This window comes from Pogonomyrmex barbatus, unplaced genomic scaffold, assembly GCF_055798465.1.
Source record: "Pogonomyrmex barbatus isolate J1 unplaced genomic scaffold, ASM5579846v1 scaffold16, whole genome shotgun sequence".
NCBI classification, from domain to species: domain Eukaryota; kingdom Metazoa; phylum Arthropoda; class Insecta; order Hymenoptera; family Formicidae; genus Pogonomyrmex; species Pogonomyrmex barbatus.
In genome coordinates, this window is record NW_028297112.1 from 6,343 (window position 1) to 12,541 (window position 6,199).

The 6,199-nt window shown below is 25.3% G+C and overlaps 1 pseudogene across 1 annotated transcript; it reads left to right on the top strand.

Annotated features, from left to right (window-relative positions):
- Positions 1-778: 778 nt before the first annotated feature.
- On the top strand, positions 779-5,522 carry LOC105426160 (putative ATP-dependent RNA helicase spindle-E; annotated as a pseudogene). The gene is made up of 6 exons (XR_016138628.1): positions 779-1,096; positions 1,192-1,490; positions 1,587-2,927; positions 3,012-3,680; positions 4,090-4,412; positions 4,487-5,522. The product of XR_016138628.1 is annotated as a putative ATP-dependent RNA helicase spindle-E (transcript).
- The last annotated feature ends 677 nt before the right edge of the window (positions 5,523-6,199 follow it).

Below are 6,199 nucleotides of genomic sequence, written 5' to 3' on the forward strand. Positions count from 1 at the left end.
TTTCACATTTTTTAATTTTGTAATCCAAAAAAAAAAAAAAAAAAAAAAAAAAAAAAAATTTTTATAATTCCATAATTCTAAAAATTCTAAATTTAAATTTTATTTAATATTTTAAATCTTAAATATTAATTAAAATTTATATTTTATTTGAAATTTATAATTTTAATTTAAATTTTAATTTTAGAAATAAAATTTTAAAATTACATATTTAAATTAAATTAAAATTTGAATTCCGCAATATAAAATATTAATTTTATTTTTAATTATTCATTGTATATATTATTTTTAGTTATTTTATTAATATTTCATATTTTTAAATTATAATTTTTAATTTATAATTTTAATAACTAATATATTATTACGCGAATCAAACTCTCATGTTTTTTTTTTTTTTTTCAAAAGTTTTTTTATTTCTAGCGAAACCGTGTCGATTAAGCTTATTTTTTTCACACTTAGAGGAAACAAGGCTATTCTAAATATGTCTAAACCAAAACAAAATTTATAATTAATCATTTTCATATATATTTAAAAAAAAAAAAAAAAAAAAAAAAAAAAAAAACTAATATTGCGTGGAGCAATCGAAACACATGCACATGTAAACACGGTAAAACTCTTCTCGATACATTTCGTCGATATGACAGGTTTCCTAACCCTAAATAATGTAAACTTTAATGATTAATTTCATTTTGCAAGGTAGAGCGATGCTTTTTTCTACCAGATTCTTTCGTTTTAGACGCAAAGACACGTCAAAACCTTTTTATCAAAATCGAAAGTAGGTGGATTTATACTGGACATTTACCAACATTCTTATACGTAAACATATAATTCCTTAGCAAAGAGTTAAGAATTTACTATTGCGTTGTCCAATTTTTTTTTTTTTCTTTTATCTCTATTACAAAGTTGTATGTGGAATATATTTATTAATAGTAAAACATTTTACATTTAGAAAGCTGTATGAAACAAATTGAAAATTGTGGCTTCCTCAAATGAGAGAAATAATAACTTTAAGGCTACACAAATCATGAAAAAAAAAAAAAAAAAAAAAAAAACGTTTTTAAAGAATTATACAGAGACAGAAGCCGAGGAGTATTTCAGAGTAAAATAGTTTCTTATTTAATCACATAATATATATGAAAAAAAAAAAAAAAAAAAAAAAAGGGATTCTTTTATATTAAATTTGTTTTTTTTTAGTGTATGAATAGTAAAGATGAAAATATAGAAAAATTAAATATGACATCCCCAGGATTAGAAAATGATCTACAGAAACTTTAGAAGATCTGGCTAAAATCTATCAAGAGTGCAATTTTACTTATAATCCAAAATTTAATGATTTATCTATCTTAACCGTGAAAGAAACAAGATACTGTCTATAATCAAGATAAATTCTGTACTCATTACTCTGGGAACAACCAGCTGTGAAAAAATGGCTCAGATTCCACGATACATTCTTAATACTTATATGAAGAAAAGGCTTAACTGTGATGTTATAGGTATATTTTTTTATCAAATTTTTTTATTTTTGTATTATTATTAAATCGTGAGAAAAGTAATATGTAGATTATACAAGAATTATAATATTAATATAGTTACGCAACCAAGACAAATTGCTACGATAAGTATTGCCAAAAGAGTCAGCCAAGAAGGAAATTGGGATCTTGGTAACCTCGTAGCCTTAGTAACCTCGAGCTATATAGTACCATGAAAAGGAAAACTTCACTTGAAATTCGTTTAATTGCATCACTGAAATTCTATTCCAACATATAATTGAGCATTAACATATGTTGAATTATATGCACATTATATTAGATGAAATTCATGAACTAAACCAAAATTTTGATTTTCTATTATTCGTTATTAAAAGATTATTACAAATAAATTCTAGACAGGTCAAAGTTATTCTCATGTCGGCAATAATCAATGTAACAAAATTTGCAAAATACTTTTCAAATGAATTAGCAGTATCGAAATTCCCGAATTATTAAAATTCCAGAACAGAAAAATTTTGTAATTTGTACATATTATCTGGTTGAGATAACAAATCTAGGAATTATAAGTACACATGAAAATAATTATTTCAAATTTTATAATTTGTGTTGAAGATTGAATGTGTGTGCACGCACGCGCGCGCGCACACACACACACACACACACACACACACACACACACACACACACACACATATATATATATAAAATTTGCAAATGTACAAATTTGTATCATGATGCGTAACGATAAATTTGTATTTTGTAGAAAGTATCTGCTGTGGAACGAAAAATTAGTCAATATATGATTAATTTTTGCTCGCTTATTGTCGATGCTTTAAATAAAATTGACATAAATAATGCAGAAGATTAAAATTCATTTCAAAGATGTGCTGTTCATAAATTTTTATCAGGACTTTATGAAATTGAAGAGTTATATAATTACTTGACTTGTCACAAAGATAAATTATGGGATCTAGTGATTTTACATTTATTGATTTCTGTGTGTGATGACGGACAGTTACGTGTTTTTCACTAACCATTGGAAGGTTATAGCCGCGTTATTTTTTACTACTTTCTACAAATATTGCTGAAAACATTATTACTGTGCCGAATGTAAAATATGGTATATAATTTTTATATAAATTATACGTTTAATTCATATAAAAATTGAAAAGGGAAAAAACGGTTTAATGGTGAAAAGAAATATTAAAAGTATTTAAAAATATATAAAATAATATAATGATTATCGAAAAGGGGAAAAAAAAGGAATTTGATACATAATTTCTAATAATAGATACTTTTGCCTTGTGAAACAACTGATCGAGAATCCCATCACTCGATATCAAACTTTAAAACTTTGTTGAGCGAATAAAGCAAATTGTATACAACGAGCGGATCGTATAATAGATAGAGTGTACAAATTAGTAAAAAGCATTTTATGATGTAAGTAATTAAAATACTTAGAAATCATGTTTTGTGTTTGCCATGTGCGATAATTTCTTAATTATTTTCCTATAAAATTTACAGAATATTTTGGATGATGAAGGTATATGCTTCGTGGAAATGCTTCGCGTTTCGCTCGCTAATGTTATTCTTCGTATTAAAGTTTTTGATATCGATGAGCCACATGTACTTCTTTCGCAGTCCCTTGATCCATCAGTTTTTCTAATTTGGCAAACGATATTCTAATCTTAAAAGAAGTCGGGGCTTTGATAGATGAAGACGATTCTTACCTATCTTTCGATAGAAAATTAACTGATCTTGACATGGCGCGTTTTCCGCTCGATATTCGAATTTTGAAATTTATCATGTTGGGCCACGTTTTTGGAGTGTTACTTGCTTTGGAGATGCTATTATTATGGGAGCTAGTATGTCTGTTAACGATGTTGTTATTCTTGAGAGATGCCATTCTACTGTTTCTTCATATACTACACGGAAAAAAAAAATAGATTCGTTCCAACGGTGACTGTATCGCTACTTTAAATGTTTATAAAATGTGGCAGAATGAAAAGGCAAACTGTCGATTAAACACTTATCAAGCCGAGAGATAATGGACCTAAAGAAATGGGGGGAGGGGGAAATTCTCTATTTAAGAACTCTTCGTGAATTGGACTCTAGCGAATAAAGTCACTAATTGATTATTCCATTTGGGAATTAAAAAAAAAAGAATACTGAAGTAAAGTCATCTTTAGGAAGGTATATTTAATTTTTAAATTAATTTTTTAAATTTACTTTTGTGATTGTATTATTACTTTTTAATTTAATTATTTTTAATTAGTTTTTAATCATGTGTGTATGTATCATATGTGTATATTATCCTTATAAACATTGAATTTGTCTTCTAGTATTTTGCAATTATATTTTATGTATAATTTGTCATGCAATATGTCTTACATTAGATTGTTTTCTATCATCAAAATCTATCTTCCAATAATTTTATAGTTATAATTATAATTATATTATAATTATAATTTATTATAATTATAATTTTTTTTTATTATTTTTTATTTCTCTTATCATTATTTCGTATAATATTATTATTTTATCATTATAATAATAGAATAATAACTTTGGTAACTAATTTTTATCAACTTTAAACTTACAGATAAATAAATTGCATAATTGCATAAATATCGGAATGCAATTGGACAATAACTGTAATAATGATGATATTATAATTTGTCAAAATAAATTTTAACACATTTTACTCGAATTGAGAAAAACAAAGAAAATCACGAAATCCAGAAGATGATAAAGTCAATTATTTTAACAGTGAATGGAATTATTATAACAGACCGCCATCTGCTCTAGAAATGATGAGAAAATGTGACGTATATTCGTTGCATAAAGCATTAGAACTACGCGAAACAGATGAACAAAAGACCGAGGCTATGTTGAAACATCTCTTACAATTACAGCGTCTTGCCAGTAAGTATTTTTAGACAGTATTTTTATGTATATTATTATAACTGTACTTTATATGTTTTAATCTCTTTCATCAGGGATACACACGTAGTGGGAAATGTAGCTGCTTTTTGTAAATTATGTAAAAAGGAAACAATTGACTTATTAGAATTACGTGGTCATCTTTATTCGGAGCAACATCTAGAAAACGAGAAACTTTTATTAACACATTAACTTGAAAATTAAGATACTATAATCAAATTCCTTTATTCTGAAATTAAAATTGAAATTTTCCATCCATCTTTTTTTTTTCTAATAGTATAGTCTTTCTAATATATGTATAAAAAAATTTTTTAATTTTTCTTTGTTTTACTTTATACATATATGAGTGAAAAATTAATTACTCTAGAATAAAAAAAAAAAAAGGAAAAAAAATGTCTATAGAGAGTTTATTGTACTTGTTACAAAACAAATCAGTTTTTTTTTTCTTTTTTTCTTATAATGTATATGATAATTGTGATATTATGGACACATAAAAATGCTATTTTTTTATTTACATTTATTATTTTTATATTCATGATGATTATTTTTATACTTCAAATAACACAAGATTTGACATTTATTATATGAAGGAAAAATGTTGTAATTTTCAAGAATGTAACAAGACTGAAATAACATTTTAAGTTTGAAAATTACATGTGAAATTGCAATTGCATGCAATTTTTGTGCAAAAATTTATATGTCAAGAAATGTATCAAAATAATAATTAAAATTGCCAAAATTTTTCCAAATTTTCCAAATTTTATTTATGTTTAATACGTAATTTATAGAAGTAATTTATAGACGATTGGAAATTTAATATGAATAAAATTACGTATAGTCGGTAAAGTTACATAAATTGTTATCGATCATCGATATTTAGGAAAAATTTAAATTCAAAGATTAAATTATTAGAAGAATAAAATTGAATAAAGATAGTAATTTTTGCTTTATTTTGTTATCTACATTATGTAAACATATATAAACACAAGATATGAAATACATAGGTTTACATACATACGAAGGTTTCAGATTGGATTATATTAAGTTGTATATTTGCGCGATTAAAAATTGTGTGAAAAAAAAAAAAAAAAACATACGAGAGGCAAAAGACATATCCAATAATTTTATGAGAGACAGTTTTAAGAATAACTAGAGGAACTTATCATGGAAGAGTATTATCAGAGAGAAGCCTGAGAATGGTCATGGACGCGTTTTAGCTGTACCTTTATTCGTGTAGGTAAAGATAGATAGGTCATGTCCATAATTGCCTCTCTTTATCACTCTTGCGTCTAGCACGGAAGAGAACCACGAAAACATGCATATTACCTACGCGAATAAGGGTACAGCTAAAACGCATCCATGACCCACTTTCAGGCTTCTCTCTGGTATTGTATTATATGATTTTAATCGATATATGGCATTAATAAATATCAATGGCATCTAAATGAATCAATATTATCTGTAGTCTTTCGAAATTTTAAAACTCTTAAATTTTTGTCTAAAATTGAAAATAAGTTTTGTAAGTGGCTGTTTAACATGGGATTATAAAGAATCATTATAATTCCAGGGGATATAATAATTATACCTTTGATTTTTAATTTATATTTCATGAACCGAATAATAATTGACACACAAGTAAAAGAGACAGAGAATACATGTATAAAAAATTATATAAATATCATATATATAAATAATCATAAGATTTTGCTAAATGACTTGAGAAATCTTTATCTATGATGTATGTAAACGGACATTATTCATATATTAAA